The following is a 24,166-nucleotide window of genomic DNA, read 5'->3' as shown; positions in this document are numbered from 1 at the left end:
TCGAACTGACGAACAAGTACTGCAACCCCGGCTCGTGCATGTGAAATTGGCTCTTTACTCAACAGTGTTCGCGTGCGTAAATGAGAGGCGTTCCGGCATATTAATACTGAAGAAAGAGAAGGCACATGACATGGATATAAATGGTTACCTCAGGTAATCTCAGAAAATTTAGCTAGTATGACCGATGGAAAAGCTAATCCTTGTAGCTTGTAAATGTTACGACCATACTTTTTCAATCATGAGTAATAAATATGCTTGATGCAAACATGTTTTCGTTAGTCCCATTTTTTTTGCCATCTGTAGTAGTTGTAGTTGCACACATAACTGTTCTTAGTTGAATACAATCATTAAAATTTTGCACATGGCGATTATTTCTTATTGGCATCTATAGTAGTTCTAGTTGCATACATGCATAGTTGTTTTCAGTTGGGCATGATCATTGAAAAGTTGCACACACGATGACCATTCTTGTTGGCATCTATAGTAGTTCTAATTGCACACATAATCGTTCTCAGTTGGATACGATCATTAGGAAGTTGCATACATGACCATCAATTTTTATTGGCATCTATAGTAATTCTAATTGCACACATAATAGTCTTAGTTGGCACATGCATGACCACATAGTTGCACAATCTAGTCCGCATAGTCGCATATGAATTCTTATGGGAGGTTCTCACGCCCCGCCGCGAAGTTGCACACTTTCGTCATGGGGACATCTGAGGTAACCAATATCTTCATGACGAAAGTGTGCCGTCATGTCGTGGGAACGCTGGTGGTAACCAATATCTTGACGATCCTCAGATATTTCTTGGTAGTTTCTGGCGCCATCATGTCCCCATCCGGAACGCTGGTGTGTCCACCCGCGAGCGGGAGAGCAAGTCTTTGGAACCTCTTGCCTTTCTGATCTTGCATCAGAAAAGGGTGAATTAGGTTTCTGGAAAGCGCTACGTGTAACTGCTCACTTTCATCACCACAGGTCGTTTTCCTTCCATGCCAGGTGGCATCGCGTACCGTTGTATCCGCCGATGTTTCCTTCGACCACTCTTTGCCAAAATCATCGTCAACAAACATCACTTCACCGAAGAGGAGGAGAAGAGTGGGGTCGTCAACCAGGTTGTTAGCTTCTGCAGCGTCGAATCACTTCGCAACCAAAGCTATGTTTGTCCAAAGTGATCAACGTGCATGTGTTCGTATGAATTTGGTTTTTTGAAAATAGGGACCGCGGCTGTAAATGTTAAGTTTTGATATCCGCCCGGTCACTGTCCACGGGCACGTCCGTGGAGGTATAGAGACTCGGATTATGTATATGTGGTTGTGCGATACTAGATATTAAGTTGCATGCACCAACCAGTTCACCAAAACTACTCTTTCCATTATTATTTTTACTCCACATATTTGGTTGGTCTTAAGTCAACAAACTTAGTGAAGTTTGATCAAATTTATATTAAAATGATCAACATCTACAACATAAAATAAATGCAATATGAAATTATATTTCATGACGGACATGGTATTGATTGGTACCGTGAGTACTCTTTTTTTTATAAACTTGTCAAAATTTGAAAGGTTTGACTAAAGACAAACCTAATATGGGGAGTAAAAAATTTGATGGACTACTGATACTGATTAAAAGAACACAATAGCTACATGTCAATCGCCTGACTTTCGAATACTGGTTCAGTCGATTTTGGATGAAGGAAGAAACAAGCGCGGGGAGGAAGAAACTCGCCGTAGGGGAAGAAGAAGGTCGCTGGGCAGGCTACCCCAGTATCACTAGTAGAAAAAGGGTCAAATGTTCACCCCTTTAGCCCCGGTTTGTATTTAAGCCGGCACTAATGTGACCATTAGTGCCGGTTCGAATGGCTATGCATTAGTGCCCATTCGTAATGAACCTTTAGTACCGGTTCGTGCCACGAACCGGTACTAAAGGGGTGGTGGCAGGCTGGCGTCAGGCCAGGGCCCCACGAGCCCCTTTAGTGACGGTTTGTGACACAAACCGGTACTAAAGGTCTAACCTATAGTACCGGTTTGTGTCACCAACCGGCACTAAAGAGTCTTAACCTATAGTCCCGGTTGGAGACACAAACCGGCACTTTAGGGCAATTTTCAAACTCTACCCCTCCCCCCCTTATCGCCATTTCAGTTTTGAAAAAATCAAAAGAAAATGATAAAAACTTCAAAAAATAAAATCCTTCGAGAGGTAGTTATATTACTACATCTACTAGTTAGGAAAATTTGAAAACTTAAATTTGGACATGTTTTGCAAAAAAATGTAGGGAAAATGTAAAACAGCTATAACTTTTGCATACGATGTCGGAAAAAAACGTATAATATATCAAAAAATTCAGCACAAAAATCCGCATCCGATGGAGACCGCCTACGGCCTGTTTGAAATTTTTTAGAATCATCAAATTCCAAAAGGAAAAAAGATATGGTCAAATTTCTTTTTTTTAAAAAAAATTGGTTAAATCTGGTCAAACTACTTATTCAAGAAGTATTAATGTTACTACATAATTATTCAAGAATATTAGTGTTACTAAATAATTATTTCAATTTTTTGAATTTTGGTCAAATCTGGTCAAACTGTGGTCAAACTATGGTCAAACTTATTCAAGAAATATTAGTGTTACTAAATAATTACTGTTTTTTAGAATAATAGTTTCAAACTCAAACGGTGAAACGTGTGACCTAATGCTCAAGCTAAACTGCTGCGGGTTAATAGGATTGACAGCTTACATTTGTCAGGAAAACAACAAGTGCAGACTTGGAATGTAGGGGGAATAGAACTCCGAAGTTAAGCGTGCTCAGGCTGGGGGAGTGAGAGGATGGATGACCGGCCGGGAAGTTAGGCGATTTGGAATGAGTGATCCACACTTGAGCAGTTAAGAGAGGTAATTAGAGACAAAATATCAAATAATTCAGAAAAATTAAAAATAAAAAAAATCAATAAAATAAAATAAAACCTTTAGTAACCGGTACTAAAGGTCCCACATACCAGGGCGCGAGCTCACGCCACGTGGTGGCACTTTAGCGTCGGTTCGTGTCGAACCGGTACTAAAGGGGGGGGGGGCCTTTAGTGCCCACCCTTTAGTGTCGGTTATGGAACCGGCACTAAAGGCCCTTACGAACTAATTTTAAAGCTCCGTTTTCATCTTAGGGTTTCGCGTGGGGGCGGTGGTAGACGGTGGCGGTGGGGGGGGGGGGGTGATGGTGGGGCGGCGGTGTGGCTTCGCCGGAGAAAAGCTCGTCGCGCGGGGGGGGGGGGGGGGGGGTAGAGGGATGGCCGGGGGCGGCGGAAGCACGGCGGTGGACGGCGGTTGAGGGGAGGGCGGGGCGGCCGGGCTGGCGCGGGAGCGCCGCCGGCCGTGGGTGTCGGAGGACGGCGGCTAGGCCGGTGGTACGTGCGGCGGTTATAGGGAAGAAGATGAACAGTAGATCTGGCTGGGGGTTGAAGAAATCAATCTAGCCGTTCATTTCAAATCTGACGGTTGAAAACAGAGCGACCGACCCAAATCAAATATTCAGTCAACTTACTCCTAGCCAATCCCTTAAAAGAAACTGCTGGCAATACATTGCAGAGATTTATTGGATATATTGACGGCAAAACGACCAGAAAAGTAATGCGTGAATAGGTCAAAAGTCACTGAAAAGTGAGCCCTGTCCGGCGCATTTTGTCAGCTACGATCTTGTCCAGACGGCTCGCCATTTCCGGCGTCATGTGGTTCACCCAATCGCCGGACGCCCCATTCCTGAAGAGCGCATCACGCGGGATGGGGAGGAGTGGATCCAAGTGCCCGGTTTTGTTGGCGTCCAGGCCCTTGAGGTGGTCGAAGCTGCAGAGCCGGACGATGGTGTCGACGGTGCCAGCCTCGTCCTCCGCTGGGCAGAATGGCATTCCGAGGAACCGCGCCAGCTTTCGGACGTTCTCGGCCGGGTCGCGGAGCAGCTCCTCGTACCGCAGGAAGAGCACCTTGTCCGGCATCGCCCTGCTCGCGCGCCAGTAGCCGAGGACGTGGTCCCAGACCGGGCCGAACGCCACCGCGCCGTCGCAGACGGACTCGAAGACGACGGCGAACGCCAGGTCCGGCTGCAGGCGGCGGAGGAAATGCCACGCCGAGACGGCCATGTCCTTGGGGTCCCTGCATACGTAGACGACCCGGCAGCCGGGCACGGCCGACGGCACCATTGGGAGCGGCATGTGCGTGTTCATCAGGCGCGGGGACGGGAGCGCCTCGAGCTCCGCCTCCCGGCCGCCCTGGAACAGGCCCTCCAGGAAAGGCACGCACTGGTGCGGGTTCAGGCGGCGGAGCGGGTGGTCGGCGCCGGCGGGAGGGTAGGCCCTGCGTGCCATCGTCGCGAAGGTCAAGGCGTTGAGCCACGTGGTGCCGGACTTGGGCAAGCTGGCCACAATGACGTCGTCGGGGCGGGCTCGAATCGCCGCTGGAGGGCGACGGCCGCCGGTACGTGGATATCCCGTAGCCAGAATCCCTGGTAAAGACGGAGCTTCTTTACACCGTTGGCCTCCAGCGCGCTCGGCAGGGTGGAGACAAGGTTTGTGCTTATAATAACAAGAGCGTCCTCGAAAGGAACCGGCCCTTCTTCTGGAGTCGCCATGGAAGACAAGGTCGGCATGCTAAAAAATGGCAAAGAAGAGCCACCGCGGTGGAGTGAAAGGAAGAGCTGCAAGCAGCTACCGATTGGAAGAAGGGGAGAGCGGCGTTGGAATGCTGGCGTCTGAGAGAGAGATATCACAGAAAATAGGGCAGATATAGAAACGCACATCCAGTACCACATGCTCCATGCACGCCCCTCCATTTGCAGCCCACTTGATAAATACAGTAGAAAATAGGGCAGACGAAATACACCTGCAGCCCACATATGTATATCCAAATGGATCGGGAGCGACTAGTATAGAATCTGGGTCTATGGTGAAAAAATATAAAAAATGAACCTGGGCCATTGGATGAAAGATGACTGGTACAGATTTAGGTGGAGAGTTCTCAGTGTACATTTCATGATAACCCCCTGGTACTAGTTACATATAGGACATAACTTTTACAGTAACCACCTCAAATCTCTCATATATCAATCAAGTTTTCCTTCAATTTTTCAAACCTGTACGAGTGCCCCTCTCCTATGAGGTTTACACAAAACTGCACATACATATGTACTGTACGATATTCCATGTAGATTTGATTTCATTAATAGCTTCTGCTACATCACGAACCATGCAAGAAATCCATACATTTGAGCATGTTGGTCACTAAAAGTATATGAACATCATCACCAATATTAGAGTACATGAGATATTAATCCATCCACTTGAAATCATAACTAAACATACATTTCAAATTGCATGATCCCAGACCGAACACAACAGAAGACACACATACATAACTTATCAAGTGTAACATAGCATGAGAAGATCATTTTTGGTGGTACATCTCATGCAAAACTAATTATGAAGGACCAAAATAATCGCATTGCATCAACTTTTGCTACTTGATGGCACACAACAGAAAAGCTATTTCCTATGTCGTTGTAGTTTTCTTGTTATTTCAAAGTAATATAACGCAACGCTCTTATATTTCTTTACGGAGGGAGTAATATCATAGTGATCTGAGGAACCGTAGTTTATCTTTTCTTGTGGTTTATAGAACAAATTGTTCACTACTACCAGTAAACAAAATGGCAGCGTACAAGACTTGCCGCCCATTCCAATGCGCCAAATATAATGTGCACCCAGAAAGAGTAGAAGGCAAAATGGAAGCTAACTTTACACATACGTATTGTATACGTATGTTAGATTTTTGTTGACAATCTTCAGACCCATGTGTTTTCGGATAGCATACCACAACTAAGCACTATCAGTAAGCATCATGCTCTGTATAATCATCAAAGAATACCAGTAAAAGGCATCCAAGTCGTCACAGGAGAGGGAAGCTACCATCAGAGAGAAATCTATAGGAGGGAGAGGGGGGAAGGGAGTGGGAGAAACGCATCTGACCTTGCTGCTGATCCTGCGAGGTGAAGGAGGCGAGGAGATTACTGGGAGCAATTGCCTCCGGTGAGCTATTGCTGGATGTAGGAGCACCGGGGAGGAGGAGACCGTCGCAGCATCACGGTGCACTGGACCAGTACGAGGTTGCCTCCAGATCTAGAATATGCAGAGCGGGCGGGGCGCCCGCGGCCACCAGGGAGGAGGAGACCGTGGCGGCAGCAGCGGCCCGGTCGCTGACGATGATGCGCAGCGCGATGTTGGGTGCCCTGGGGATGGCGCCAACTGACATGATGCCGGAGTGGGAGGGGAGGAGGCAGGGAGCAGGTGCCGTGGGAGTAGCCGGCGTCCACCAGGGAAGCACCGGATCTGCCTGGCCGCCTGGGCAGCGGCTCCCGTCGACGAGAGATTGGGGAACGGTGAAGCGAGCGACAGAGAGTCTGTTTGAAGGGGAGGGACGTGAAGCAAATGACTGGGAGCAAAGGGACATATTTGCACAAAGTTGGGTCGTTACGAGTACAGATCCATCATCACGAATCTGTAGCGTACATCCTTGATCCAACAGCCCAGGATCTTTTTTCTATTCTTTCACCGTAGGCCCAGATTCTATACTAGTCCCTCCCAAATGGATCCCACCCAGCTTCTCATCTGTGATCTGTCAGCATCTCCATGTCAGCTCCCACTTCTCAGCATTTTTCAATTCACTGCGTGTTTGGTGAGGGGAATTTTTATTTTTGGTAAAGGTTGTTTTTCATTAACATTAATTAAGGTGAATAGGTGATACAAACACACCGACTTCTATATGATTACGATGCACACAGTCAACCAACACACACACACAAAGAATCACAGAGCTAGTGAATGACTGAAGTAAAAAAAAGCAAAGTCATGAATGACCGAAGTAAAAATAAAAGAGAGAGAACAGAGCACCTGTGATCCATGCCAGAGCTGGTGAATCAACGAAGATGATGCAGGCGAGCACGATCAGGACCTGGACATTGCCACGCGAAGTGAAGACCGTGCAGAAACACGCGGAGTGAATGCCGCCAAGAGCTGTCCGCAGAGCGAAGAACATCCGCCGATCGATGCATATGTGATGCCAATCGAGAATACTAACGAGTGGAGACAGGGACAGTGTCCTGAACTAGGGGGTGCTAACCACGTCGGCCCCTTTGCAGTGGCCGGGCCAAGGATCACTAGATCATCAACAAATGGGCTAAGACCGTCATGCCCTCTGGCATGGTCAAGATAGAATCCTCCGAAGACTTGTCGCATACTTCAAGACATGTTTGGATCTTCGGCATGTTTATCCCTATATGTAACCGACCTCATGTAAACCCTAGGTACCCCCGGTCCCTATATAAGTCGAGGGGTTTTGGCTTGTAGGATAAAAGGTCATTCATACACATACGATCTCGAGGTAGACCATCTTATACCTTGTACTCCAACACAATCAATACAACAGAAACATGACGTAGTGTTATATCTCTTCAAGATGGCCCGAACCTGAATAAATATCGTGTCCCTTCATCATGTTACCATCTAGCTAAGATCACCAGTTCGGGACCCCTACCCGATATCAGCCGGATTTAACCCTGACAATAGTGACCCATGCAGGTCCCGCTGAGTGATCAAAACAGTTTGATGGCGTCATCATTCGAGGATCAGATCCATCCCGGCGCAGATATTACGTCGGAACATCTAAAACGCGGTTTAACCGAATCACCGGAGGAAATTGAAACCGTGGATCCTCTGCGAGACATCGATCTCAAAAACCCAAGTCATGTAGGTGTTTCCGCGGGCATGACCCTATATCTGGCCAAGGAACCACGGACGATCACCGCCCGAGCACCTGTTTTATACCAGCTGCAGGGCAAGGACTACGTTTCACCGGACCAGGCCTGGAGCTCGGATCCGACGACCAACAATGATGTCCTGAGCAGCCAGGCCACTCGGGTAACCTCGGAGTTGACACTTGATCAAACTCCGGAAACCCACTTGATAAAATAGGGCAGATATAGAAACGCACATCCAGTACGATGCACGCCCCTCCACTTGCAGCCCACTTGATAAATACAGTAGAAAATAAGGCAAATGACATACACCTGCAGCCCACATGTATATCCAAATGGATCCCACCCACATTCTCATCTGTGATCTGTCCATCTCAGCATCTCTATGTCCGCTCCCACTAATCAGCATTTTTCAATGCAATGCGTGTTTGGTGAGGGGATTTTTTTTTTGGTAAAGGACGTTTTTCATTAGAATTAATTAAGGTGAATAGGTGAGTACAAATACAATAAGCATGCACCCGACTTCTATATGATAAGGGTGTACACAGTCAATCAACACACACAAAGGATCACACCTGCAAAAAGCAAAATCATGGATGGCCAGAGTAAAAAAGTAAAAGGAAAAAAGAGCAACGGTGATCCACGGCGGAGCGGGTGAGGAAACGAAGGTGATGCAAGCGAGCATGATCTAGACCTGGACATTGCCATGCAGAGTGAATACCGTGAACAAACACGAGGAATGAATGCCGCCAAGAGCCGTCCGCTGTGCAAGGAACATCCGTCGGTGCACGTGTGATGCCGGTTGAGAATACTGACAAGTGGAGATGGCACCACCAAAATCCCACATTGAAGACGCTCCAACGATCCCAGACCTCTAGCCCAAGTGCATGTTCCTGGTAAATCTTGCATGCCCACGTCCCGAGACAATATACCATAGGCAAGGGCAGGAGTTCCCAAATGACGCCTTTGAGAAAGGGAACGATGTACGATAGCGTTGTCGAAGCTTTTGCTCGGAATCACTTCTGAGGAGAGGTGCATCTCCGAGACCACGCGTCCATGGAGGTTTAAGACTTGGGAGAGTGATGTCGCCGTCGCTCAAAATGAGAGCAGAGCGGGGATTTCTCCAGGAGCATGCATCTCAGCTCATCGAAACTAGCCAAGGGATCAGGGATATAGCTCCACGGCCACGCCTAGAAACACGGTGCCGGAATGGCGTCCACTCTAGCGCTCTTCGCCGCTGGCACCATCGCCTATTCGGTGGTCCTCGGCGTCGCCATGGTCGTTAGGTGCATAAGCTTGCAACCAAGAGGTTCAGGGTTCAAAACCTAGTAAACGCAATAAATAATCATGGCTTGCCCCCGCTTCCGCTGTCGACGTCATAGACTCCAAAGGAACATAGACGTGAGGGGGGGGGGGGGGGGGGGGTGTTGGAGTATAATGTCCAGCCCTCTCCCATAGTTTGGACTGTTGGAGTATAATGTCCAACCTTCTCCCATAGTTTGTCCAGCCCTCTCCCATAGCTTGCCCCCGCTTCCGCTGCCGACGTCATAGACTCCAAAGGAACATAGACGTGAGGGGGGGTGTTGGAGTATAATGTCCAGCCCTCTCCCATAGTTTGGACTTTTGGATGAGTTGGCTGGTGCATGAATTCAATATGGTATCTGAGCCAAGCTTGCAACCAAGACTACATCATAGACTCCAAAGGTATCAATCCAGTAGGAGGCCAGGCCAAGCTATGATTTTGGATAAATAGATGTTGCAATAACACACAAAAAATAAAAAAAAAAGTGCAGCAAGGTATTTTTGGGCTTTTGAAATAATAGATCTGAAAACAAAAGCGAATAAAAATAGATCGAAAAGCAATATGATAAAAGATAGACCCGGGGGCCGTAGATTTCACTAGTGGCTTCTCTCGAGAAAATAACATATGGTGGGTAAACAAATTACTGTTAGGCAATTGATAAAAGATTAAATAATTATGACAATATCTAGGCAATGATCATTATATAGGCATCACGTTCAAGATTAGTAGACCGAAACGATTCTGCATCTACTACTATTACTCCACACATCGATCGCTATCCAGCATGCATCTAGTATATTAAGTTCATGGAGAAATGGAGTAATGCAATAAGAACGGTGACATGATATAGACAAGATCTATTCATGTAGGAATAGACCCCATCTTGTTATCCTTAATAGCAACGATACATGCATGCCTCGCTGCCCCTTCTGTCACTGGGAGAGGATACCGCAAGATTGAACCCATCATAAAGCACCTCTTCCCATGGCAAGAAAAATCGATCTAGTTGACCTAACTAAACCAAAGATTTGAAGAAGAAATACGAGGCTATAAGTAATCATGCATATAAGAGATCAAAGAAAACTCAAATAACTTTCATGGATATCTGATCATAAACTTAAACTTTATCGGATCCCAACAAACACACCGCAAAAAGTCATTATATCAAATAGATCTCCAAGAGACCATTGTATTGAGAATCAAAGAGAGAGAAAGCCATCTAGCTACTTCCTACGGACTCATAGGTCTACGGTGGACTACTCACGCATCATCGGAGAGGCACCAATGAGGATGATGAACCCCTCCATGATGGTGTAGATTGGACCTCGTGGTTCTAGAACTTACAACGGCTAGAATTGTGTTTCGTCATCTCCCCTAGGGTTTCTGGAATATTTGGGAATTTATAGGGCGAAGAAGTGGTGCACGCCTAGGTGGGTTGTGGTCCCCACGGGGATCCCCTCTAGATCTTTCTTGGCCCCAAGGTGTCCTGTGGTCCCCACGGGGATCCCCTCTGGATCTTTCTTGGCCCCAAGGTGTCTTCTGTTCCAAAAAAATTCGCTACATTTGGACTCTGTTTGGTACTGATATTCTACGAAGTAAAAAACAGCAACTGGCACTGGGCACTACGTCAATAGGTTAGTCCCAAAAAAGATATAAAGTTGCTATAAAATGATTGTAAAACATCCAAGAATGATAATATAATAGCATGGAACAATCAAAAATTATAGATACATAATTTTTTATTGTTCCATGCTATTATATTATCTGTTTTGGACGTTTTATATGCATTAATATGCTATTTTATATGATTTTTGGGACTAACCTATTAACTAGAGCCCAGTGCCAGTTCCTGTTTTTCCTTGTTTTTGACTTCCGCAGAAAAGGAATACCAAACGGAATAAAACTTTCGTGATGATTTTTCTTTGACCGGAAGACACCCAGTAGACTTGGAGTGCAAGTCAGAAGAGCCACGAGGCAGCCACAACAGTGGAGAGCGCACCCAGGGGGTAGGGCGCCCCCCCCCCCAACCTTGTGGGCCCCTCGGTGACCCCCTGACCTAGATCTTCCTCCTATATATTCTCATATACCCCCAAAACTTCCAGGAGAGCCACGTAACCACTTTTCCACTGCCGCGTCCTTCTGTACCCGTGAGATCCCATCTTGGGGCCTTTTCCGGCATCCTGCCGAAGGGGGATTCGATCACAGAGGGCTTCTACATCAACACCATTGTCTCTCCGATGAAGCGTGAGTAGTTTACCACAGACCTACGGGTCCATAGCTAGTAGCTAGATGGCTTCTTCTCTCTCTTTGATTCTCAATACAAAGTTCTCCTCGATGTTCTTGGAGATCTATTTAATGTAATACTCTTTTCGGTGTGTTTGCCGAGATCCGATGAATTGTGGATTTATGATCAGCTTATCTATGAATATTATTTGAATCTTCTCTGAATTCTTATATGCATGATTTGATATCTTCGCAAGTCTATTCGAACTATCGACTTGGTTTGGCCAACTAGATTGGTTTTTCTTGCAATGGGAGAAGTGCTTAGCTTTGGATTCAATCTTGGGTGTCCTTTCCCAGTGACAGTAGGGGCAACAAGGCACGTATTATACTGTTGCTGATACGTCTCCAACGTATCTACAATTTTTGATTGCTCCATGCTATATTATCTTCTGTTTTGGACATTATTGGGCTTTATTATTCACTTTTATATTATTTTTCGGACTAACCTACTAAACGGAGGCCCAGCCTAGAATTGCTGTTTTTTGCCTATTTCAGAGTTTCGCAGAAAAAGAATATCAAACGGAGTCCAAACGGAATGAAACCTTCGGGAACGTGATTTTCGGAACGAACATGATCCAGAGGACTAGGACCCTACGTCAAGAAACAAAGCATGAAGCCATGAGGTAGGGGGCGTGCCTACCCCCTGGGCACGCCCTCCACCCTCGTGGGCCCCCTGTTGCTCCACCGACGTACTTCTTCCTCCTATATACACCTACGTACCCCCAAATGATCAGATACGGAGCCAAAAACCTAATTCCACTGCTGCAACCTTCTGTATCCACGAGATCCCATCTTGGGGCCTGTTCCGGAGCTCCGCCGGAGGGGGCATCCATCACGGAGGGCTTCTACATCAATACCATAGCCTCTCTGATGAAGTGTGAGTAGTTTACCTCAGACCTTCGGGTCCATAGTTATTAGCTAGATGGCTTCTCCTCTCTTTTTGGATCTCATTACAATGTTCTCCCCCTCTGTCGTGGAGATCTATTCGATGTAATCTTCTTTTGCGGTGTGTTTGTTGAGACCGATGAATTGTGGGTTTATGATCAAGTTTATCTATGAACAATATTTGAATCTTCTCTGAATTCTTTTATGTATGATTGGTTATCTTTGCAAGTCTCTTCGAATTATCAGTTTGGTTTGGCCTACTAGATTGATCTTTCTTGCAATGGGAGAAGTGCTTAGCTTTGGGTTCAATATTGCGGTGTCCTTTCCAAGTGAGAGTAGGGGCAGCAAGGCATGTATTGTATTGTATTGTTGCCATCGAGGATAACAAGATGGGTTTTTATCATATTGCATGAATTTATCCCTCTACATCATGTCATCTTGCTTAAGGCATTACTCTGTTCTTATGAACTTAATACTCTAGATGCATGCTGGATAGTGGTCGATGTGTGGAGTAATAGTAGTAGATGCAGGCAGGAGTCGATCTACTTGTCTTGGACGTGATGCCTATGTACATGATCATACCTAGATATTCTCATAACTATGCTCAATTCTGTCAATTGCTCAATAGTAATTTGTTCACCCACCGTAAAATACTTATACTCTTGAGAGAAGCCACTAGTGAAACCTATGGCCCCCGGGTCTATCTTCATCATATTAATCTTCCAACACTTAGTTATTTCCGTTGCTTTTTTACTTTGCTTTTATTTTACTTTGCATCTTTATCATAAAAATACCAAAAATATTATCCTATCATATCTATCAGATCTCACTCTCGTAAGTGACCGTGTAGGGATTGACAACCCCTTATCGCATTGGTTGCGAGGATTTATTTGTTTTGTGTAGGTGCGAGGGACTCGCGCGTAGCCTCCTACTGGATTGATACCTTGGTTCTCAAAAACTGAGGGAAATACTTATGCTACTTTGTTGCATCACCCTTTCCTCTTCAAGGAAAAACCAACGCATTGCTCAAGAGGTAGCAGTTGCCATTGAGGATAAAAAGATGGGGTTTTCATCATAATGCTTGAGTTAATTCCTCTACATCATGTCATCTTGCTTAAAGTGTTACTCTGTTCTGTATGAACTTAATACTCTAGATGCATGCTGGATAGCGATCGACGTGTCGAGTAATAGTAGTAGATGCAGAATCGTTTCGGTCTACTTGACACGGATGTGATGCCTATATTCATCATCATTGCCTTAGATATCGTCATAATTTTGCGCTTTTCTATCAATTGCTCGGCAGTAATTTGTTCACCCACCATAATAATTCCTATCTTGAGAGAAGCCTCTAGTGAAACCTATGGCCCCCGGGTCTATTTTCCATCTTATAAGTTTCCAATCTACAATTCTAGTTTCTGATTTACTTTCCTTGCAATCTTTTACTTTCCATTCCATAAACCAAAAATACCAAAAATATTAATTTACCGATTATCCATCTCTATCAGATCTCATGTTGCAAATAACCATGAAGGGATTGACAACCCCTTTATCGCGCTGGGTGCAAGTTGGTGTTTGTTTGTGCAGGTATTCGTTGGCTTGCACGTTGTCTCCTACTGGATTGATACCTTGGTTCTCAAAACTGAGGGAAATACTTACTCTACTTTGCTGCATCATCCTTTCCTCTTCAAGGAAAAAACCAACGCAAGCTCAAGAGGTAGCAGAGCGCTGCACTGGAGACGCCGCGGTGCTGAGGGCGTGCGTCCTCATCAGCGGCCACATGCCCACCATGATGGTGTTGTTGGGGAACGTAGTATTTCAAAAAAATTGCCTACGATCATGCAACATCTATCTAGGAGAAGCGTAGCAACGAGCAGGGAGAGTGTGTCCACGTACCCTCGTAGACTGAAAGCGGAAGCGTTTAGTAACATGGTTGATGTAGTCGAACGTCTTCGCGATTCAACCGATCCAAGTACCGAACGCACGGCACCTCCGCGATCTGCACACATTCAGCTCGGTGACGTCCCTCGAACTCTTGATCCAGTTGAGGCCGAGGGAGAGTTTCGTCAGCACGACGGCCTGGTGACGGTGATGATGAAGTTACCGGCGCAGGGCTTCGCCTAAGCACTACGACGATATGACCGAGGTGTAAAACTGTGGAGGAGGGCACCGTACACGGCTAAAGATCAACTTGTGTGTCCTTGGGATGCCCCCTGCCCCCGTTTATAAAGGAGGGGAGGAGGAGGCTGGCCAACAAGGGGCGCGCCAGGGAGAGGGGAGTCCTACTAGGACTCCAGTCCTAGTAGGATTCGACCCCACCCTTTTTTCCTTCTACCGAAGGGGGAAAAGGGGAAGTAGAAGGAGTAGGAGAAGGAAAGGGGGTGGCGCCCCCTTCTCAAGTCCAATTCGGCCTCCTCCCTTGTGGGGTCCGCACCAGCCCCTTGTGGGCTGGTTAGCCTCCCTCCTATGGCCCATAAGGCCCATATCTTCCCCCGGGGGGTTCCGGTAACCTCCCGGTACTCCAGAAAAATGCCCGAATCACTCGGAACCATTCTGATGTCCAAATGCAAATCTTTACCTCTCGACTATTTCGAGACTCCTCGTCATGTCCGTGATCTCATCCGGGACTCCGAACAAACTTCGGTCATCAAATCACATAACTCATAATACAAATCGTCATCGAACTTTAAGCGTGCGGACCCTACGGGTTCGAGAACTATGTAGACGTGACCGAGACACATCTCTGGTCAATAACCAATAGCGGAACCTGGATGCTCATATTGGCTCCTACATATTCTACGAAGATCTTTATCGGTCAAACCGCATAACAACATACGTTATTCCCTTTGTCATCGGTATGTTACTTGCCCGAGATTCGATCGTCGGTATCATCATACCTAGTTCAATCTCATTACTGGCAATTCTATTTACTCGTTCCGTAATGCATCATTCCATAACTAACTTATTAGTCACATTGCTTGCAAGGCTTATAGTGATGTGCATTACCGAGAGGGCCCAGAGATACCTCTCCGATACACGGAGTGACAAATCCTAATCTCGATCTATGCCAACCCACCTTCGGAGACACTTGTAGAGCATCTTTATAATCACCTAGTTACGTTGTGACGTTTGATAGCACACAAGGTGTTCCTCCGGTATTCGTGAGTTGCATAATCTCATAGTCAGAGGAACATGTATAAGTCATGAGGAAAGCAATAGCAATAAAACTCAACGATCATAATGCTAAGCTAACAGGTGGGTCTTGTCCATCACATAATTCTCTAATGATGTGATCTTGTTCATCAAATGAAAACACATGTCTATGGTCAGGAAACATAACCATCTTTGATTAACGAGCTAGTCAAGTAGAGGCATACTAGGGACACTCTCTTTTGTCTATGTATTCACACATGTACTAAGTTTCAAATTAATACAATTCTAGTAAGAATAATAAACATTTATCATGATATAAGGAAATATAAATAACAACTTTATTATTGGCTCTAGGGCATATTTCCTTCAGTCTCCCACTTGCACTAGAGTCAATAATCTAGTTCACATCGCCATGTGATTTAACACCAATAGTTCACATCACCATGTGATTTAGTTCACATTGCCATGTGACTAATACCCAAAGGGTTTTACTAGAATCAATAATCTAGTTCACGTCGCTATGTGATTAACAACCAGAGAGTACTAAGGTGTGATCATGTTTTGCTTGTGAGAGAAGCTTAGTCAATGGGTCTGTCACATTCAGAGCCGTATGTATTTTGCAAATTTTCTATGTCTACAATGCTCTGCATGGAGCTACTCTAGCTAATTGCTCCCACTTTCAATATGTATCCAGATTAAGACTCAGAGTCATCCAGATCGGTGTAAAAGCTTGCATCGGCGTAACTCTTTACGACGAACTCTTTATTACCTCCATAACCGAGAAATATCTCCTTAGTCTTCTAAGGATAATTTTGACCGTTGTCAAGTGATCCACTCTTGGATCAATATTGTTCCCCCTTGCCAAACTCATGGCAAGGTACACAAAAGTTTTGGTACACAGCATACCATACTTTATAGAACCTATGGCTAAGGCATAGGGAATGACTTTCATTCTCTTTCTATTTTCTGATGTGGTCGTGTTTTGAGTCTTACTCAACTTTACACCTTGCAATATAGGCAAGAACTCCTTCTTTGACTGATCCATTTTGAACTCCTTCAAAATCTTATCAAGGTATGTACTCATCGAAGGTCTTATCAAGCGTGTTGATCTATCTTTATAGATCTTGATGCCCAATATGTAAGCAACTTCACCGAGGTCTTTCTTCGAAAAACTCCTTTCAAACTCTCCTTTATGCTTTCCAGTAAATTCTACATTATTTCCGATCAACAATATGTCATTCACATATACTTATTAGAAAGGATGTAGTGCTCCCACTCACTTTCTTGTAAATACAGGCTTCACCGCAAGTCTGTATAAAACTATATGCTTTTATCAACTTATCAAAGCGTATATTCCAACTCCGACATGCTTGCACCAGTCCATAGATGGATCGCTGGAGCTTTGCACACTTTGTTTGCGCCTTTAGGATCGACAAAACCTTCTGGTTGCATCATATACAACTCTTCTTTAAGAAATCCATTAAGGAATGCAGGTTTGACATCCATTTGCCAAATTTCATAAAATGCGGCAATTGCTAACATGATTCGGACAGACTTTTAAGCATCGATACAAGTGAGAAAATCTCATTGTAGTCAACACCTTGAACTTGTCGAAAACATTTTTGCGACAATTCGAGCTTTGTAGATAGTAACACTACTATCAGCGTCCGTCTTACTCATGAAGATCCATTTTATTCTCTATGGCTTGCCGATCATTTGGCAAGTCAACCAAAGTCCATAATTTGTTCTCATACATGGATCCTATCTCAGATTTCATGACCTCAAGCCATTTTGTGGAATCTGGGCTCATCATCGCTTCCTCATAGTTTGTAGGTTCATCATGGTCAAGTAACATGACCTCCAGAACAGGATTGTCGTACCACTCTGGTGCGGACTTTACTCTGGTTGACCTACGAGGTTCGGTAGTAATTTTGATCAGAAGTTTCATGATCATCATCATTAGCTTCCTCACAAATTGGTGTAGGAATCACTGGAACCGATTTCTGTGATGGACTATTTTCCAATAAGGGAGAAGGTACAACTACCTCATCAAGTTCTACTTTCCTCCCACTCACTTCTTTCAAGAGAAACTCCTTCTCTAGAAAGGATCCATTCTAAGCAACGAATATCTTGCTTTCGGATCTGTGATAGAAGGTGTACCCAACAGTCTCCTTTGGGTATCCTATGAAGACGCATTTCTCGGATTTGGGTTCAAGCTTATTAGGTTGAAGCTTTTTCACATAAGCATCGCATCCCCAAACTTTAAGAAACGACAGCTTAGGTTTCTTGCCAAACCACAGTTCATATGGTGTCGTCTCAACGGATTTAGATGGTGCCCTATTTAACGTGAATGCATCCGTCTCTAATGCATAACCCCAAAACGATAGTGATAAATCGGTAAGAGACATCATAGATCACACCATATCTAATAAAGTACGGTTATGACGTTCGGACACACCATTACGTTGTGGTGTTCCGGGTGGCGTGAGTTGCGAAACTATTCCACATTGTTTCAAATGAAGACCAAACTCGTAACTCAAATATTCGTCTCCGTGATCAGATCATAGAAAATTTATTTTCTTGTTACGATAATTTTCCACTTCACTCTGAAATTCTTTGAACTTTTCAAATGTTTCAAACTTATGTTTCATCAAGTAAATATACCCATATCTGCTCAAATCATCTGTGAAGGTCAGAAAATAACGATACCCGCCGCGAGCCTCAACACTCATCGGATCACATACATCAATATGTTATTTCCAATAAGTCAGTTGCTCGCTCCATTGTTCCAAAGAACGGAGTCTTAGTCATCTTGCCCATGAGGCATGGTTCGCAAGCATCAAGTGATTCATAATCAAGTGATTCCAAAAGCCCATCAGCATGGAGTTTCTTCATGCACTTTACACCAATATAACCTAAACAGCAGTGCCACAAATATGTTGCACTATCATTAACAACTTTGCATCTTTTGGCGTCAATATTATGAATATGTGTATCACTACAATCGAGATTCAATAAACCATTCACCTTGGGTGTATTACCACAGAAGGTTTTATTCATGTAAACAGAATAACAATTATTATTGACTTAAATGAATAACTGTATTGCAATAAACATGATCTAATCATATCATGCTCAATGCAAACACCAAATAACATTTATTTTAGGTTCAACACTAATCCCGATGGTAAAGGGAGTGTGCGATGGTGATCTTATCAACCTTGGAATCACTTCCAACACACATTGTCACCTTGCCCTCAACTAGTCTTTGTTCATTTTGTAACTCCTGTTTCGAGTTACTAATCATAGCAACTGAACCAGTATCAAATACCCAGGGGCTACTATGAACATTAGTAAAGTACACATCAATAACATGTATATCATATATACTTTTGTTCACTTTGCCATCCTTCTTATCCGCCAAGTATTTGGGGCAGTTCCGCTTCTAGTGACCATTTCCTTCACAGTAGAAGCACTCAGTTTCAGGCTTGGGTCTAGCTTTGGGCTTCTTCATGGGAGTGGCAACTTGCTTGCCATTCTTCTTGAAGTTCCCTTTCTTTCCCTTGCCCTTTTACTTGAAACTAGTGGTCTTGTCAACCATCAACATTTGATGCTTTTCTCGATTTCTACCTTCGTCGATTTCAGCATCACGAAGAGCTCGGTAATCGTTTTTGTCATACCTTGCATATTATAGTTCATAATGAAGTTCCAGTAACTTGGTGATAGTGACTAGAGAACTCTGTCAATCACTATTTTATCTGGAAGATTAACTCCCACTTGATTCAAGCGGTTGTAGTACTCAGACAATCTGAGCACATGCTTACTGGTTGAGCTATTCTCCTCCATCTTGTAGGCAACGTACTTGTCAGAGGTCTCATACCTCTCGACTCGGGCATGAGTCTGAAATACCAATTTCAGCTCTTGGAACATCTTATATGCTCCGTGGCATTCAAAACGTTTTTGAAGTCCCGGTTCTAAGCCGTAAAGCATGGCGCACTAAACTATCAAGTAGTTATCATACCGAGATTGTCAAACGTTCATAACATCTGCATCTGCTCCTGCAATAGGTCCGCCACCTAGCTGCATCAAGGACATAATTCTTCTGTGCAGCAATGAGGATAATCCTCAGATCACGGACCTAGTCCGCATCATTGCTACTGTCATCTTTCAACATAGTTTTTCTCTAGGAACATATCAAAAAATAAAAGGGGAGCTACATCACGAGCTATTGATCTACAACATAGTTATGAAAATACTATCAGGACTAAGTTCATGATAAATTAAAGTTCAATTAATCATATTATTTGAGAACTCCCACTTAGATAGACATCGCTCTAGTCATCTAAATGATCATGTGATCCATATCAACTAAACCATGTCCGATCATCACGTGATATGGAGAAGTTTTTAATGGTGAACATCACTATGTTGATCATATCTACTATATGATTCACGTTCGACCTTTCGGTCTCAGAGTTCCGAGGCCATATCTGCATATGCTAAGCTCGTCAAGTTTAACCCGAGTATTCTGCGTGTGCAAAACTGGCTTGCACCCGTTGTATGTGAACGTAGAGCTTATCACACCCGATCATCACGTGGTGTCTCGGCACGACGAACTGTCGCAACGGTGCATACTCAGGGAGAACACTTGTACCTTGAAATTTAGTGAGAGGTCATCTTATAATGCTACTACTGTACTAAGAAAAAATAAGATGCATAAAAGATAAACATCACATGCAATCAAAATAAGTGATATGATATGGCCATCATCATGTGCCTTTAATCTCCATCTCCAAAGCACCGTCATGATCACCATCGTCACCGGCTTGACACCTTGATCTCCATCGAAGCATCATTGTTGTCTCGCCAACTATTGCTTCTACGACTATCGCTACCGCTTAGTGATAAAGTAAAGCAATTACATGGTGATTACATTTCATATAATAAAGCGACAACCATATGGCTCCTGCCAGTTGCCGATAACTGTTACAAAACATGATCATCTCATACAAAAAATTATATATCATCACGTCTTGACCATATCATATCACAGAAAACCCTGCAAAAACAAGTTAGACGTCCTCTACTTTGTTGTTGCAAGTTTTACGTGGCTGCTACGGGCTTCTAGCAAGAAACATTCTTACCTACGCATCAAAACCACAACGATTTTTTGTCAAGTGTGTTGTTTTAACCTTCAACAAGGACCGGGCGTAGTCACACTCGATTCAACTAAAGTTGGAGAAAAAGACACCCACTAGCCACCTGTGTGCGAAGCACGGCGGTAGAACCAGTCTCATGAATGCGGTCATGTAATGTCGGTCTGGGCCGCTTCATCCAACAATACCGCCAAATCAAAGTATGACATGCTGGTAAGCAGCATGACTATTATCGCCCACAACTCTTTTCTGTTCTAATCGTGCATATAACATCTACGCATAGACTGGCTCGGATGCCACTGTTGGGGAACGTAGTATTTTAAAAAAATTGCCTACGATCATTGATACGTCCATTTTGCATCATGCTTTTATATCGATATTTATTGCATTATGGGCTGTTATTTCACATTATGTCACAATACTTATGGCTATTCTCTCTTATTTTACAAGGTTTACATAAGGAGGGAGAATGCCGGCAGCTGGAATTCTGGGCTGGAAAAGGAGCAAATATTAGAGACCTATTCTGCGCAACTCCAAAAGTCCTGAAACTCCACGGAATATCTTAAAATAAATAAAGAAAAATCCTCGCCAAAGATGAAGGCCAGGGGGCCCACACCCTGCTCATGAGGGTGGGGGGCGCGCCCCCCTCCTAGGGCGCGCCCCCTACCTCGTGGGCCCCCTGGTGGCTCTTCGACGCCCATCTTCTCCTATATTGAGTCTTTCGATGAGAAAAAAATAAGAAGGAACTTTTCGGGACGAGACTCCGCCGCCACGAGGCGGAACCTTGGCGGAACCAATCTAGAGCTCCGGCAGAGCTGTTCCGCCGGGGATACTTCCCTCCGGGAGGGGGAAATCATCACCATCGTCATCACCAACGCTCCTCTCATCGGGAGAGGGCAATCTCCATCAACATCTTCACCAGCACCATCTCATCTCCAAACCCTAGTTCATCTCTTGTATCCAATTCTTGTCTCAAAGCCCGGGATTGGTGCTAGTAGGTTGCTAGTAGTGTTGATTACTCCTTGTAGTTGATGCTAGTTAGTTTATTTGGTGGAAGATCATATGTTCAGATCCTATATGCATATTATTACCCCTCTGATTATGAACATGAATATGCTTTGTGAGTAGTTACGTTTGTTCCTGAGGATAAGGGAGAAGTCTTGCTATTAGTAGTTATGTGAATTTGGTATTCGTTCGATATTTTGATAAGATGTATGTTGTCTAGCCTCTAGTGGTGTTATGTGAACTTCGACTACATAACACTTCACCATTATTTGGGCCTAGAGGAAGGCATTGGGAAGTAATAAGTAGATGATGGGTTGCTAGAGTTACAGAAGCTTAAACCCTAGTTTATGCATTGCTTCGTAAGGGGCTGATTTGGATCCACATGTTTCATGCTATGGTTAGGTTTACCTTAATACTTTTGTTGTAGTTGCGGATGCTTGTTCAAGTAAGAACAGCACCCAAGCACCGGTCCACCCACATATCAAATTATCAAAGTACCGAACGTGAATCATATGAACGTGATGAAAACTAGCTTGACGATATTCCCATGTGTCCTCGGGAGCGCTTTTCCTTATATAAGAGTTTGTTCCGGCTTGTCCTTTGCTACAAAAAGGATTGGGCCACCTTGCTGCACTTTATTTACTTTTGTTACTTGTTGCTCGTTACAATTTACCTTATCACAAAACTATCTGATGCCACTTATTTCAGTACTTGCAGAGAATACCTTGCTGAAAACCGCTTATAATTTCCTTCTTCTCCTCGTTGGGTTCGACACTCTTACTTATCGAAAGGACTACGATAGATCCCCTATACTTGTGGGTCATCAAGACTCTTTTTTGGCGCCGTTTCCGGGGAGTGTAGCGCCTTTGGTAGGTGGAATTTGGTAAGGAAAAATTTATATAGTGTGCTGAAATTTACTGTCACTTGTTACTATGGAAAGTAATTCTCTGAGGGGCTTGTTCGGGGTATCTTCACCCCGTCCAGTAGAGCAAAGAGTTGCTCCTCAACCTACTGAACCTATTGAAAATGAAACTCCTTTTGAATTTCCTTTGGGTATGATGGAAAAACTGCTAGCTAATCCTTTTACAGGAGATGGAACAAAGCATCCTGATGAGCACTTAATATATGTGGATGAAGTTTGTGGATTATTTAATCTTGCAGGTGTACCCGATGATGTAGCTAAGAAGAAGGTCTTCCCTTTATCTTTGAAGGGAGACGCATTGATATGGTATAGGCTATGTGATGATACGAGATCATGGAACTATAAAAGATTGAAATTGGAATTTCATCAAAAAATTACCCTATGCATCTTGTTCGTCGTGATCACAATTCTATATATAATTTCTAGCCTCGCGAAGGAGAAAGCATCGCTCAATCTTGGGGGAGGCTTAAATCAATGTTATATTTATGCCCCAATCATGAGCTCTCGAGAGAAATAATTATGCAAAGTTTTTATGCTCGGCTTTCTCATAATAATCAAACCATGATCGATACTTCTTGTTCTGGCTCTTTTATGATGAAGACTATTGAATTCAGATGGGACTTATTGGATAGAATTAAACGCAACTCTGAAGATTGGGACCTCGACGAAGGTAAGGAGTCAGGTATGACACCTAAGTTTGATTGTGTTAAATCTTTTATGGATACCGATATTTTCCGAAAGTTTAGCACTAAATATGGACTTGACTCTGAGATAGTAGCTTCTTTCTGTGAATCTTTTGCTACTTATGTTGATCTCCCTAAGGAGAAGTGGTTTAAATATCATCCTCCCATAGAAGTAAAAGTATCTGCACCTATTAAAGTTGAAGAAAAGACTGTCACTTATAATGATCCTATTGTTCCTACTATTTATGTTGAGAAACCACCTTTCCCTGTTAGAATAAAGGATCATGCTAAAGCTTCAACTATTGTTCGTAAAAGCAATATTAGAAATTATGTACCTCCTGAGCAAGTTAAAGTAGAACCTAATATTGCTATTGTTAAAGATTTGTTGTCTGATAATATTGATGGGCATGTTATTCAGTTCAATGGTGAAACTGCTAGAATTGCTAAGCCTTGTGATAAAGATAAACATAGACATGTGGTAGGCGTGCCTGTTATCTCTGTTAAAATAGGAGATCATTGTTATCATGGCTTATGTGATATGGGTTCTAGTGGTAGTGTTATACCTTATGACTTGTATAAAGAAATCAAGCATGAAATTGCACCTGCTGAGTTAGAAGATATTGTGTCACAATTAAACTTGCCAATAGAGATACTATTTCAGCGATGGGAATTGTTAGAGATGTTGAAGTCTTGTGTGGGAAAACTAAATACCCTGCTGATTTTCTTGTTCTCACTTCTCCACAAGATAGCTTTTGTCCCATCATATTTGGTAGACCCTTCTTGAATACTGTTAATGCTAGGATAGATTGCGAAAAAAATGTTGTTACTATTGGCTTGGATGATATGATTCATGAGTTTAATTTTTCTAAATTTAGTAAACAACACCGTGAGGAAGAATTACTTAGTAAGGATGAAATTATTGGTCTTGCTTCTATTGCCGTACCTCCTAGTGATCCTTTAGAACACTATTTGCTAGACCATGAAA

The 24,166-nt window shown here is 43.9% G+C and overlaps 1 pseudogene; it reads right to left on the bottom strand.

Annotated features, from left to right (window-relative positions):
* Positions 1-3,571: 3,571 nt before the first annotated feature.
* Positions 3,572-4,635, bottom strand: LOC125524381 (cytosolic sulfotransferase 5 pseudogene; annotated as a pseudogene).
* Between the last annotated feature and the right edge of the window lie 19,531 nt (positions 4,636-24,166).

The sequence above is a fragment of the Triticum urartu genome, chromosome 7A (assembly GCF_056163025.1).
Source record: "Triticum urartu cultivar PI428250 chromosome 7A, HENAU_Tu73, whole genome shotgun sequence".
Classification (NCBI taxonomy): Eukaryota; Viridiplantae; Streptophyta; class Magnoliopsida; order Poales; family Poaceae; genus Triticum; species Triticum urartu.
Note: the sequence above shows the minus strand (reverse complement) of the source record. Positions and strands in the feature narration are given on the sequence as shown.